The 15,492-nt window shown below is 41.2% G+C and overlaps 2 pseudogenes; one reads left to right on the top strand and one right to left on the bottom strand.

Moving 5' to 3' along the window:
- Positions 1 to 1,252: 1,252 nt before the first annotated feature.
- On the bottom strand, positions 1,253 to 4,296 carry LOC132010422 (ATP synthase F(0) complex subunit C2, mitochondrial-like; annotated as a pseudogene).
- Positions 4,297 to 5,425: 1,129 nt separating this feature from the next.
- On the top strand, positions 5,426 to 6,925 carry LOC132010421 (pygopus homolog 2-like; annotated as a pseudogene).
- The last annotated feature ends 8,567 nt before the right edge of the window (positions 6,926 to 15,492 follow it).

Here is a 15,492-nt window from a genome sequence, read left to right as displayed (position 1 = left end):
TATGAGTAAGATCATGTGATAATTGTCTTTCTCTGATTGACTTATTTCACTTAGCGTAATACCCTCTAGTTCCATCCATATCATTGCAAGTGGCAAGATTTCATATTTTGATGGCTGAGTAGTATTCCATTATGTATATATACCACATCTTTATCCTTTCAACTGTTGATAATGTCTAAGCTCTTCCCATAGTCTAGCTATTGTGGACATTGCTGCTATAAACATTGGAGTGCATGATCCCTTCAGATCACTACATTTGTATCTTTGGGGGAAATACCCTGTAGTGCAATTGCTGGGTCATAGGGTAGCTCTATTTTCAACTTTTTGAGAAACCTCCATACTGTTTTCCAGAGTGGCTGCAGCAGCTTGCATTCCCACCAACAGTGTAGGAGGGTGTAAAGTAAGAGGCTCCTTTCTCTGTATCCTCGCCAGCATCTGTTGTTTCCTGACTTGTTAATTTTAGCCATTCTGACTGGTACGAGGTGGTATCTCATTGTGGTTTTGATTTGTATTTCCTTGATGCCGAGTGATATGGAGCACTTTTGCATGTCTCTATTGGCCATTTGGATGTCTTCCTTGCAGAAATGTCTGTTCATGTCCTCTGCCCATTTCTCTCTCTTTTTTTTTTTAAGATTTTATGTATTTATTTGACAGAGAGAAATCACAAGTAGATGGAGAGGCAGGCAGAGAGAGAGAGAGAGAGAAGCAGGCTCCCTGCTGAGCAGAGAGCCCCATGCGGGACTCGATCCCAGGACCCTGAGATCATGACCTGAGCCGAAGGCAGTGGCTTAACCCACTGAGCCACCCAGGCGCCCCCCTACTCTGCCCATTTCTTGATTGGATTATTTTGGGGGGCGTGTTGAGTTTGATAAGTTCTTTATAGATTTTGGATAGCCCTTTATCTGCTAAGACATTTGCAGATATCTTCTCTCATTCTGTCTGTTGTCTTTTTTTTTTTTTTTAAGATTTTATTTATTTATTTGACAGAGAGAAATCACAAGTAGATGGAGAGGCAGGCAGAGAGAAAGAGGGAAGCAGGCTCCCTGCTGAGCAGAGAGCCCGACGAGGGACTCGATCCCAGGACCCTGAGATCATGACCTGAGTCGAAGGCAGCGGCCCAACCCACTGAGCCACCCAGGCGCCCTGTCTTTTGGTTTTGTCACCTATTTCCTTTGCTGTGCTTTGTTTTTATACACTGCATTTTACAGGCTTCCTTAACTTGGGGAAATTTTTAATTACTAATTTCCTAATATTAGTCCTCTAAAAGCAGCTGAAGAAGATAAAAAACTTTTCTGATTATGGATAAATATTTAAATAACAAAATGTGTTAAGTCATATTAATGACTAAATTATCATTAACAATTTGATATTCTTCCATATATCGAAGATATATTACTTACATGCCATCTGCAACTTGATAGAATTGTGGTGTTTATACCAATAGAAATTAGCACTTATTAATAAAATAGAGCTCCTAGAGTTTTTTTCAATTAATTTCCCAGTTTGTTTGAAATAGATAAAGCATGGCAGGAGAATTCTACCTCTGTTACTTCTCTACTTCTGAATACCAGCCTTTCTCTGTTACCACTACTTGAATGCTATGCTGTGCCTTTCTTCAAATTAAGATTACCATTGTCAGGGGCGCCTGATGGGTCAGGCATCCAACTCTTGATCTCAGCTTAGGTCTTGATCTTTGGGTTGTGAGTTCAAGCCCCGTGTTGGGTGCTGAACATGGAGCCTACTTTAAAAATATATATATATGTATATTGTGGGCACCTGGGTGGCTCAGTGAGATAAGCCTCTCCCTTCGGCTCAGGTCATGATCCCAGGGTCTTGGGATGGAGGCCTGCTCATCCAGCTGTCTTCTCTCTCTCCGCCTGCCTCTCTGGGTACTTGTGATCTCTCTGTCAAATGGATAAATAAGATCTTTAAAAAAATTATTGTTGTCTAATAATCATAGGTCTCATTCTATTTTACTGACTTTACCACTAGGCTTAGGTTCTTCTGTTTCTTTTTGCCTCCCCATTTTCTTTGTCATCCTATCATCATGTCTGTTTAGCCAATTAGAAAGTTAAACTTCATGGATCCTTTATCCTTTATTTTTTTTCCTGTTTATGTTTTCCATACTAACCAGTATAAATACATTGTACCATAAATTACTTGCAGAATTCCTTTCAAAAAATAGTAACTTTATATTCCAGAATTGTTATAACTTGCCATTAAGTGAATAGATTTTTAGACTTGAAGAGAAAACTATTGAAATGATTGATTATGATCTAATGAAGTGTGTAAATATTTTTATAGCCAGAGGCTCTGGTGGTAGAACCCAGCAATTTGTGTTCTTAAAAAACAGCTTTATTGAAGTATAATGGACAGTTAACTGAAGGCATTTAAAGTGTACAATTTGTTAGGTTTTGACATTTGAATATACTCATAAGAGGCACCTGAATGGCTCAGTGGGTTAAGTGTATGCTTTCTGCTTAGGTCGTGATCCCAGAGTCCTGGGATTAAGCCCCACATCGGGTTCCCTGCTCATCGGGGAGTCTGTTTCTCTCTCTGCCCCTCACCCTGCTTATGCTCTCTCAGATAAATAAAAATTAAGTCTTTAAAAAAATGTTTTTAAAGTGAGTACATCCATAAAACCATCACCATAATCAAGATAGGAACATATCCATCACCCTCCAAACTTCCTTCATGCTCCTTTGCATTCATTCCTTCCTGCCTTCCTTCTCAAATAATCACTGACCTGTTTTCTATCACTATTGATTAATTTGTATTTTCTAGAGTTTTATATAAGTGGAATTATATAGAATGTAATTTTTAAAAATCTTTTTTTGTCATTTCTTAATATGGTATTTATTTGTCCTCCCTCTGCCAAAACCTGAGCTAACCGCTTTCTCCAGCCTTCCTAGTGATATATAGGAAAAAGAACATACAGAGCAGATGAGACATGGGAGAAAGAGCCATGAGTGGTGGAGAGGGCTCCTTAACATGGTGAAGAGGATAGGAAAAACTACCATCAGGCAAAAGAGCCCCATAGAGTCTGAGAAGGAAAAGCCCAGAATGGCACAGGAGAAGAGCTGTAACCTCAAAAAAAAGTTCCTGGCATAACCAGTGATGAGGCTCCCAAACACAGTCCCAAGCCCAGCCCCAAAGCCAGCCATCCCGCTGTGACAGCCGCCGCCCTAATGAATGTAGCTACTGTTCAAAATAGCACTGGCATGGAAGTCACAGCTAGGGATAAGTGAGGCTGCCCAGCTCCTGAGGCTCTCGTGGGCAGCGTCTGGTTGTTTTAACACTGATGTAAAAAGTGGTAAGCTCAGCAGCTGAGAGTTGCTCCTGACTAGTGAGGGCATGGAGACAGATTTGGTACACATGTACGTTTTCAGGGAGAGAGGGGCAGTGTAGAAAGGGGTCTAACTTCTTTCACTCAGCATGTTTTGAGATTCATTCATATTATATGTATCAAAAGCTCATTACTTTTATTGCCAAGTAGTATTCTATTATATGGCTTATAATAAAAATGTCTTATCCACTCACTTGTGGATGGATATTTGGATCATTTCTAGTTTTTTGGCTATTCCAAATAAAGCTGCTATGAACACTCATATACAAGTGTTTGTATAGACATATATATCCTTTCCTGTGAGGCAAATACCTAGGAATTATATGAATAGATTGCTGGATCATATGGTAAGTAAATGTTTAACTTCTTAAGAAACTGCCAGACTTTTCCAAAGTGGTTGTACTAATTTGTTTCCGCCAGCTGTGTATGAGTTCCATTTTCTGCACATCCTATGCAACATTTGGTATGGTCAGCCTTTTCAGTTTTAGCCATTCTAATAGGTTTGTATTATTATCTCACTGGGATTTTAATTTGCATTTCCCTAATGACCTGTGACATTGAACATCTTTTCTTATGTTTATTACTTGTGGGGGTTTTTTTGTTTGTTTGTTTTGCTTCTGTTTTTTTTTTTTTTTTTGTAAAGTGTCTGCTAAAATCTTTTGCTCATTTCAAAAACTGAGTTGTTTAAAGGGCACATAGGTGGCTTTAAGCATCTGACTTCGGTTTAGGTCATAATCCTAGGGGACTGGGCTCAAGCCCTGTGTTCAGCTCTGCACTCAGCAGGCAATCTGCTTGAGATTCTCTCTCTCTCTCTCCCTCTGCCCTTCACCCTATTGTTATGTTTAGTTAGCCACTGTTTTTATATTGTTAGTTTTTGATGTAGTGTTCAGTGATTCATTAGTTGCATATAATACCCAGTGCTCATCACATGTACTCTCCCTAATACCCATCTTGATACAAGTTCTTTTTCAGATATATGATTTGCAAACATTTTCCCCCAGTCTGTGGCTTATCTTCTCATTTTCATAACAGCATCTTTTGAAGAAGCAGAAGTTTATGAATTTCTATGCAAATTCTTCCTGGGACTTTGACTGGAATTGTGTTAAATCTGTAGATAAATTGGTGGAGAAATGACATCTTAGTTATTTTGCCCCCAGATCCATGAACAAAATATATCTCTCCGTTATTTATATCTTCTTTAATTTCTCCCAGCGATATTTTGTGGTTTTCAGGGCACAAATGTTTCACATCTTCTGTGAGATTTATCCCTACGCCTGTCTTATTTTTGATGTTATAAATTATATTATTTTTAAAATTCAATTTTCAGGGGTGCTGGGTGGCTCTGTGGGTTAAGCCTCTGCCTTCAGCTCTGGTTATGGTGTCAGGGTCCTGGGATCAAGCCCCACATCAGGCTCTCTGCTCAGCAGGGAGCCTGATTCCCGTCCCCGCCACCCCGCTTTCTCTGCCTGCCTCTCTGCCTGCTTGTGATCTCTGTCAAATAAATAAAATCTTTTAAGCAAATAAAATAAAATAAAATAAAATTCAATTTTCAGTTTTCCATTCAAAATTTAATTCAAAATACTGTTAGTTACTTTTGTATACTAGCATTATATCCCACAACCTTATAAAAACCTCATTTACTTGTCCTAGTAACTTTTTTTATAGAGTCCATCATATTTTTTATCTAGAAGATTATACTATCTCTGAACAAAGACTACTTCTTTCTAGTAGATGGCTTTTATTTATATTTCTTGCCTGATTGCACTGGCTGGAGTCTCCAATTCAATGTTGAATAGCGCTGGTGAGAGTGGAAATCTGTCTTGTTCCTGATCTTAAAGGAAAGCATTCAGCCTTTTATAATTAAGTATAATATTAGCGGTAGGTTTTCTTGTAGATGTCCTTTATCAGGTCAATGAAATCTTCTATTCTTAGTTTGCTGAGAGGTTTTTGGTTTTGTTCTGGTTTTTTTGGTTATTGTTTTGTTTTGTTTAGATCAGGAATACAGCTTTGGATTTTGTTAAATGCTTTTCCTGGATCTATTGACATGATCATATGGTTTTCCTTTCTGAGTTTGTGAACATGATTGGTATGTTAACATTGCCTGACTTTTGAATTCTAGACGAACTGTATTCCTAGGATTAACCCAGTTGGTCTTGATGTGTTATCCTTTTAATACAGTTTTGGATTTGATTTGCTAAAATTTTGCTTAGAATTTTCATTCCTGGGACTGGGTGGCTGGCACTCTACTGGGTGCCTCACCTTGCTACCTGGCCTGGCCATTCCTTGAGGGCACCTTAATCCCCCTCCCAGGGATGGTGCCCCCAAGGATGAGTCTGTCCCCCACCACACTGACCCTGGGCCCCTGCCACCAGAGCCACCTCAGAGCCACGCCCACTTTGACAAGCTGGTAGGAAGTGGCTGCCCCCCCCACACCCCTGCTCCACCTAGCACCCTGAGGAAGCAGGACAAAGCAGATCTGCAGATGAAGAGCCCAGAAAAAAAGCAAAGGAGGTCAAATACTCCGGGCCCTGCATACTCATATCTGACGGAGTTTGCACCATGCATGACTCCCATGGTGGATCACCTGGTTGCATCCAATCCTTTTGAGGATGACTTTCAGAGCCCCTAAGGTAGGGGGCACAGACTCCCCCTTCTTTAGCAGTCCTGTCCCCTTTGGAAGCTTCTGTGTACAGGGGGCGTGGCAGGCCAGCTACTCCCAGGCTATGGTTTTGGGAGTGGAGGATGTCTCCAGCTTCTTCATTGATAAACCCTCCCTTTCCCTTACAACCCCATGGGTCCTAATTTCAACATAAACACCACCCCCCACCCAGGGCCCTGGCTACTCACCCCCAGGCAACATGAACTCTCCTAGCCAACCCCTCAACCAGCCTCTGGGTCAAAACTTCAGCCCTCCTGGCAGGCAGATGATGCCAGGCCCACTCGGAGGATTTGGCCCCATGATCTCACCCACCATGGGACAAACTCCCAGAGGGGAGCTGTCCCTTCTTTCTCTCCCCTAACACTTTATGCAGCCAGGAGCTTTTTATCTCCTCCAGAGACCTGGTCAAGGGCTCCCCTGCCTGCCTCCCAATACAAGTTCCTCCTTAGTCCAGACCCTGGCTTTCCTGGCCCTGGTTAGGATTGGGGGAAAGCCTTGAATCCACCTGCCCTCAGTGCTTTTCCCCAGGAACCTCACTCAGGCTCCCCAGCTGCTGCTCTTAATGGGAATCAGCCCAGTTTCCCCCACGAACAGTATTGTGGGGAACTCTAGATCCCAACAGCCTGGCACCGCCCCCCAGCAAGGCAGGTGGGTGCCCAGGGCCTCGCCTCCCCCAGGCCTGGTACACCCATGTGGTGCCTGCTGCAATGAGGTGAGTGATGGCCAGCATACCATTCTGTGTGAGGCCTCCTGCAAGAAGTGGCTCCACCACAAATGCACAGGTATGACAGAGCATGTATGGGTTACTGACCCCCGAGGTCTCCACCATCTGGGCTTGTGATCTCTACCTCAGGACTAGCAGATCCAGTCTGTACATCTGTGATGGTGTGGCGCAGCTGGTGGCTGCTAACAATGGGTGACACTGGCGAGGTTGATGGTTTCCAAGTCTAGTTCTTGGTCCTTGTTTCCACTGGCTTCCCATCCCCATGGGGCAGAAACACAGTGGCTCCTGGGGGCAGAGAAAGAACTAAGGGGGGCATGCAAAAGAACCTGGATTGCTCAGTCTTCTGGAAACTTATTTATATGTATTGCAATCTACAGAGACCCAGGACGCCAAAGCTGAGCCAAGCATTGTGGTGGCTATAGTCTCTGAAGGCCTACGGCAATGACTGTCACAGAACAGAGGCTGGAGGAAGATCTGGGGGCAGGGGTCTCCTCTGTGCCAATGATGGACACCCCAGGACCCATGCCTAACCCTCCTCTCTAGCCCCACAGCCTTAGTTTTTGCAGGGATGTTAAAGGTTTCTGGCCAGAAGAGTTGGGATCCAATCCCTGCAGTATCCCTTTCATGGGGTTTAGGAGACAGCTTTAGGGAATAAATGGGGAATTCTCCCTTTTCTTACCCATCCCTCCTCCAAGACCGACCCAAGTCCTACCCCCTTAAAGAACCAAACAGCTTGAAGAAGCAAGAGAGGTCATGACTGAGGCAGTTTCTTGGTGATTTGGGGCCTTAAGACGGTGGGTAAGAGATGCTGTCCAGACATGCGTCCCTTATACCAAATTCACCAGCCCTTTCTCAGCCTCTTTTGGGCTTTTCTCCTAATGACCATATTTTTGCCCCAAATTGGGATACGTGGTCTGACAGACCAGAATATTTGAAGTTCAGGCTGTTCTCAGACCTGGACTCTGGCTGTACCCTGCTCCCAGGCCTTGCCCATTTCTTGCACGCTGGCATCAGGGCTTTGACTTGCTGTATTTGGGCTCCTATATTTCTCTGCCTCCCTGGCTTGATTGAACAAAGCTTGAAGAGGCACAGAGCCCTTATACCTCATCTCCTGTTACAAGGATCCCTGTCCCAGCCTGTGGGTGAGGGAGGCAGTGGGACTGTCATTGCCATGGTCCTGAAATGCGCTCCAGAGTCTGGATGTGTTTTGCTTCTCTTTCCTACCTTTCAGTCTGTCTTCTTGGGCCTGGTGATGTAGCAGTTATTCTTCTCTGGGCTTTATGTGTTAATATTTTATTTTTTAGCTTCTGCTTGTCAGAGATGGGCCTGGGGCCTGGTAGAAGCCTGACACTGGGGCCCTACCTCTCTTGTAGCTCTTGGCAGACATTCCTCAGTGGGGTAGAGAAGGCAGGCACAGGTGTAGCCCTGGGGGGAGTTGGTGGTCCCTGCCCCTTCTCTTGGGCCCCTAGCACGGGAAGAGAAGACACACACATATACTGCAGAACTCACTGGCCTGTCCAGGTGGAGCCAGCAGCTTTAGAGGCTGTGAGAAAGAAGGGAGAAGCCTCTGGGCTTCTCTCTTCCAGTGTCCCGTCTCCCTTGTGCTCCCCTTGCCCTCGCCCATCCCCCTCCCCCTGCTCAACTTTGTGTTGTGTAGTGGTTCTGTTGGCTCCTCTTTTATCTGTTGCTATTTTTGTGATGTCATCCCCTGGGCCCATCTCCCCTCCATTTTGTAAGTGGCTCCTGGGGGGAGGGGTTCCTTCTTCCACTCAATCCATCTCTCCCTCTCACCCCCGTACTTTTTAGAAGAAAGTAGGGGTGGCAGACAATGGGGGGGTCGTTTGTACAGTTGGATTAATAAAATCCAATCCCCTCCCACCAAAGAATTTCTGCTTTTGTGTTGGGTATTGGTGGGTATTAGTTTGCAGTTTCTTTGTAATGTCTTTGGTTTAGGCATCAGGCCTCAGAGAGTGAATTTTAAGAGTAATGTCAAGATGGTTTTGTGTATTTCTTAAATGTCCAGTAATATTCACCAGTGAAGCCATTAGGACCTGGAATTTTCTTTGTGGAAAGGTGTTCACACTCAATTTAAAAAAATGGATACAAGGCTGTTAAGTTTGCCTGTTCCTTCTTGAATGAGCTTTGGTAGTCTATGTCTTTCAAAAATTTTCCCAGTTTCTTTATTATTATTTTTTTAAGAATTTATGTATGTATTTGAGAGAGAGAGTATATGAGGGAGAGGGAGCAGGAGCAGTGGGGAGAGGTAGAAGGATAGGGAGAGGCAGACTCCCCGCTGAGCAGAGAGCCTGTAACAGTGGGGCTCAACCCCAGGATCCCGAGATCATAAACTGAACCCAACCAAGGCAGATGCTTAACCCACTGAGCCACACAGGTGCCCCAGAAATTTGCCAGTTTTATTTAAGCTGTTGCACTTATGGGCATAAAATTACTCATAATATTCTCTCATTATTGTTTCACTATCTGTAGGAACTATAGGGATGAGAACCTTTCTCATTCCTGATATTGGAGGCTTATGAATTTTATTAATCTTCTCAAAGAATTAGATTTTGGTTATTTTTTCTCTATTTTTCTATTTTCCATTTCACTGATTACGACTGTTGTCTTTCTTTTGCTTACTTTGTTTTCGTTTTGGTGGTTGTTCTTTTTTTGTTTGTTTGTTTTTTGTTTCTCAACGTGGAAGCTGAGGTCATTGATCTGAGATCTTTTCCTCTTCTCTAATGTAGGTTTTTAGTGCTTACATTTCCCCCTAAGTATTGCTTTAGTAGCATCCCATAAATTCTGATAGATTTTGTATTTATTTTCATTCATTTCAAAATACCTTATAATTTCCTTTTTGAGTTCTTAGATGGATCCATGGGTTAATTAGAAGTGTTATTTTTTTAAAATATTTTATTTATTTATTTGAGAGAGAGACAGTGAGAGAGAGCATGAGCGAGGAAAAGGTCAGAGAGAGAAGCAGACTCCCCATGGAGCTGGGAGCCCGATGTGGGACTCGATCCCGGGAATCCAGGATCATGACCTGAGTCGAAGGCAGTCGTCCAACCAACTGAGCCACCCAGGCGTCCCTGGAATCTGTTATCTTGCTATTTGTTCTCTGTGTCTTAATCTCCTCTTTATTCCCCTTTTCCTTTTTAATCTGACTACTTATGAATTAATGGGCTATTTTTTTTTATCTTACTTATCTCCTTTGTGGGACTATTGGCTATAACTCTGTTTTATTATTTTAGTGTAGTTATGCCCTTACAGCTCATGGATACTCTTCATGTTTTTGTCCTGTTTTATTACTCTTCTGTCTCTCTGTCTTTCATTCTGGATAGTTTCTGATGCTAAGCCTTTAAGTTCATTAGTCTTCTGTATAGTCTAATCTGCTATTTAATTCCATCTAGTCTATTTTTCATCTCAGACATTGTAATTTTTATTTCTAGAAACTTGATGCATGTGTATCTTATGTCTTCCATGTCTCTATTTATATTTAAGATAACATTGTGTCAGTTCTGAGTTGGTTTCACTGGTTATCTCATTATTATGGGTCATGTGTCCTGACTCTTTGCATACCTGGTAATTTTAGATTAGATGCCAGAATTTTACCTTGTTGGGTATTGGATATTTTTGTATTCTTATAAATCTTGAGCTTTGTTCTATAAATCAGTTAAGTTACTTGGAAATGATTTGATCCTTTCAGTTCTTTTATGATTTGTTAGGTAGGTCCAAAGCAGTGCTCAGTTTATTTAAAGTTTATTTAAATCACAGTTAGTGAACACACAGTGTAATATTCATTTCAGGTATACAATTTAGTGATTTAATACTTCCATACATCATCTGGTGCTCATCTCAAGTGCCCCCCTTAATCCCCATCACCTATTTAACCCACCCCCACCCACTTCCCTTCTGGTAACCATCAGTTTGTTCTATATAGTCAAGAATCTGTTTCTTCATCGCCAAAGACAAAAGGGCAAAAATGAGCTACTGGGACTTCATCAAGATCAAAAGCTTTTGCACAGCAAAGGAGACAGTCAACAAAACCAAAAGCCAACCAACAGAATGGGAGAAGATATTTGTAAATGTCTTATCAGATAAAAGGCTAGTATCCAAAATCTATAAAGAACTTATCAAACTCAACACCCAGAGAACAAATAATCCAATCAAGAAATGCAAAGAAGACATGAACAGGTATATCTGCAAAAAAAGACATCCAAATGGCCAACAGAGACCTGAAAAAGTACTCCACATCACTTGGCATCAGGGAAATACAAGTCAAAACCATGGTGAGATACCACTTCACACCAGTCAGAATGGATAAAATTAGTAAGTCAGGAAACAACAGGTGTTGACAAGGGTGCAGAGAAAGGGGAACCCTCCTACACTGTTGGTGGGAATGCAAGCTGATACAGCCACTCTGAAAAACAGTATGGAGTTTCCTCAAAAAGTTGAAAATAGAGCTACGCTATGACCCAGAAGGGGCACATGCACCCCAATGTTTATAGCAGTGATGTCCACAATAGCCAAACTATGGAAGGAAACTAGATGTCCATCAACAGGTGAATGGATAAAGAAGATGTGGGGTGTGTGTGTGTGTGTGTGTGTGTGTGTATTACGGAATACCATGCAGCCACCAAAAACCAGAAATCTTGCCAATTACAACAATGGGGTGGCTGGATGATGGACACTGGGGAGATTATATGATGTAGTGAGCGCTGTGAAATGTGTAAGACCGAAGAATCACAGACCTGTACCCCTGAAACAAATAATACATTATATGTTAATAAAAGAATCTGATTCTTGGTTTGCCTCTGTCTTTTTTCTCCCCCATGAACATTAGTTTCATTTCTTAAATTTCACATACAGCAAAGTCATATGGTATTTCTCTTTCTCTGATGGACTTATTTCACTTAGCATAATACTCTCTAGCTCCATCCATGTCAATGCAAATGGCAAGCTTTCATTCTTTTTTTATGACTGAGTAATATTCCATTGTATATAGATAATACATATTTATCCATTCATCAGTCAATGGACAGCTGGGCTCTTTCCATAATTTGGCTATTGTTGATAATGCTGTTATAAACATCAGGGTGCATGTAGCCCTTCAAATTATATTTTTGTATTCTTTGGGTAAATACTAGTAGTGCACTTGCTAGATCATAGGGTAGCTCTATTTTTAACTTTTGAGGAACCTCCATACTGTTTTCCACAGTGGCTGCATCATTTTGCATCCCAACTACCAATGCTCAGTTTGGCAGTAACTATTCTTCATGATTGAGGCAAGACCTTCTTGAGCACTCTGGCTACTATCTTATGAATTATGAGTTTTTCTAATCTGGCTGATAGAAACAGGCATTAGAATCAACTCGGGAAGACATATAATCAGGTGAACATTGTTTTAAGGAATTCTATATAAAATTCAAAAAGACTTAAAGGGTACAAGGATTTTTTTTTTTAATCTAACAAGCCTCCAAAATGCAATTTTAAGTTACTCAGCTGGTAAGCAACTTATTACATGTACTTCCAGTACAAAAGAAGGTTCTTTTCAGGACGTCTGGGTGGCTCAGTTGGTTAAGCAGCTGCCTTCGGCTCAGGTCATGATCCCAGCGTCCTGGGATCGAGTCCCACATCAGGCTCCTTGCTCCGCAGGGAGCCTGCTTCTCCCTCTGACTCTGCCTTCCACTCTGTCTGCCTGTGCTCGCTCTCACTTGCTCTCTCTCTGACAAATAAATAAATAAAATCTTAAAAAAAAAAAAAGAAGGTTCTTTTCAAGGAAGATACAGTCTTTAATTCCATTTAAGTTAAATTCTAGGAAAATGCAAATCTCTCAGGTAACTGTATAGACTTTTAGTTATTACAAAATTAAATAGTATTTGGCTTTACACCAGAAATTAATAAACATTTCTATTAAATTGCTGAAAAAGTTTAAAGTCTAAGTACAAAAATATTGCTTTCTCTTTGCATTTTCCTGGTGCTCTTTAAATGTTGAACATTTAATTACATTTAATTTCATCTTGCTTGTTATTGCTGGAATATCTGGACTTTTAAAAAGGGCAGAATAAACCTAGTGTAGTATACAAAATTGCTTTACCTTATTGTCCACCAGAGTAAAGTTTTTCCTTTTGACTGCCCAGGGCATTCTGAGAAATAACAGTTTAAGTATAGTTCTACCAAATGGAGCTATACTCAGGCGGCCTTCAAACATACAAAATATCTTACTCTTTTTAAAACTTTTCATATTTTTCTTAATCAACTCCATCCTGCAGAATGCATGAGTTGAAATAAGCAACTATAGAACCTCCTAGGATAGAACTGTTAGAAAGCAATTAATACTTATCCTGGCAATGGGTCTAATTACTGTCTTAACTTATCCTTGTGAATTTATAAAATTGTAGCAAAAGCAAAATTGGGATATCTGGATTAGTGATCAGCAAAGGCAAATGGTGACTTAAATATTTTTTAAAAAAATGATGTTTCCAGTTTCTCCATTACAAACAATGCTATGATGAACATTGTTTGAATGGGACAAACTTTTTAAAAAAAAAGATCTTATTTATTTATTTTATTTATTATTCATTTATTTAGAGAGAAGGCACTGAGAGCTGAGCCCACCTTGGGGCTCCATCTCACCATCCTGAGATCAGGGCCCCTGCTGAAATCAAAGAGTTGGACACTTAATCGACTGAGCCACCCAGGTGCCCCTGAACATAACAAACTTGAGAAAAATTTTCATTACCATAAATTCCTGGAAGTGGAATTTTTAGATAGAAGAATATGCATGTTTTACAATTTTATAGATCAGTTAAGTAAGTTATTTTATGTAGCTATAAAGGAACGCAGTTTTTTAAAACAATGGTTTTATTTATTTATTTGACAGAGACAATGAGAGAGGGAACACAAGCAGGAGGAGTGGAAGAGGGAGAAGCAGACTCCTCACTGAGTAGGGACCCTGATGCAGGGCTGGATCCCAGGACCCTGGAGTCACGGACCTGAGCCGAAGGCAGATCCTTAACAACTAAGCCACCCATGCGCCCCTTGAATGCAGGTCTTAAAAAGAGTGAGTTGTTGGGGTGCCTGGGTGGCTCAGTGGGTTAAGCCTCTGCCTTCAGCTCAGGTCATGATCTCAGGGTCCTGGGATCGAGCCCTGCATTGGGCTCTCTGCTCAGTGGGGAGCCTGCTTCTCCCTCTCTCTCTGCCTACTTGTGATCTGTCAAATAAATAAATAAAATATTTAAAAAAAAAGAATGAGTTGAATCTATAAATACTGATATTTTTAAATGTCCATAGTATATTATTTTTTTTTAAAGGTTTTATTTATTTATTTGACAGACAGAGATCACAAGTAGGCAGAGAGGCAGGCAGAGAGAGAGGAGGAAGCAGGCTCCCTGCTGAGCAGAGAGCCCAATGCGGGACTCGATCCCAGGACCCTGAGATCATGACCTGAGCCGAAGGCAGCGGCTTAACCCACTGAGCCACCCAGGCGCCCTCCATAGTATATTATTAAATTGAAAAGGAGTTGCTTAGCAATATAAAATCCCTTTAACATTTATATAGAGATGTTAGTATTTCAGGGAGGAAAATATGGAAGAATGTATGTCAAACAGTGGTTGACTCATTTATCAAAGCCAAAGATTACTTTTAAATTATATACATAATACATGGATAAATACTTCTTGTAAAAATAAATTAATACAGATATATAAACACTTGTACTCAAATGTTCAATCTTTTTTTTTTTTTAAAGATTTTATTTATTTATTTGACAGACAGAGATCATAAGTAGGCAGAGAGGCAGGCAGAGAGAAAAAGGGGGAAGCAGGCTCCCGGCTGAGCAGAGAGCCCGATGCAGGGCTCGATCCCAGGACCCTGAGATCATGGCCTGAGCCGAAGGCAGAGGCTTTAACCCACTGAGCCACTCAGGTGCCCCTCAAATGTTCAATCTTATTCATAAGTCCAATTTTTTTAATTTTTAAAAAGATTGTATTTACTTATTTGACAGAGAGTGACAGAGAGAGACAGCGAGAGAGGGAACACAGGCAAGGGGAGTGGGAGAGGGAGAAGCAGGCTTCCCAGCAAGCAAGGAGCCCAATGTGGGGCTTAATTCCAGGACCCTGGGATCATGACCTGAGCTGAAGGCAGACACTTAATGACTGAGCCACTGAGGCACTCTAAAGCTCAATACTTTAAACAACCCAAAGTTTACAAATTGTTGAATTGGTGAATACATAAAAGAAACTGTGGTATATCCATAGTGGAATACTACTCAGTAGTGAAAAAGAAAATATTGATACACGCCATAACATAGATGAATCTCAAAATCATTATGCTAGGAGGGAAAAAAGCTATCCACAAAAGACTACATATTGTATGATTTCATTTATATGAGATTTTGACAAGGGCAAAGCTGTTGTGACGGATCAGTGTTTGGCCAAGGGCTGGGGTGAGGGAAGAGGATGAGTACAAAGGAGCATAAGGGAACTTTCGGGGGTAATAGAAATGACTGCTATCATAATTATGGTGTTGGCTATGCTACTGTATACATTTGTTTATATTCATACAATTGTACAGTTAAAATTGGTGTATTTTATTGCATTTCAATAAAAGCAAAATTTTTAAAGTACAGATTAAGTTCTTCTGTTTAAATGTAAAATGTTTAAAGTACAGATTAAGTTCTTCTGATTACTGCACCAAAACCAGGTTCCATTACTTCCTGGGAAGGCCTCGTCCTGCCTCCAAACAGGTTAAACAGGTAACGACCAT

This window comes from Mustela nigripes, chromosome 2 (genome assembly GCF_022355385.1).
Source record: "Mustela nigripes isolate SB6536 chromosome 2, MUSNIG.SB6536, whole genome shotgun sequence".
NCBI lineage: Eukaryota > Metazoa > Chordata > Mammalia > Carnivora > Mustelidae > Mustela > Mustela nigripes.
Note: the sequence above shows the minus strand (reverse complement) of the source record. Positions and strands in the feature narration are given on the sequence as shown.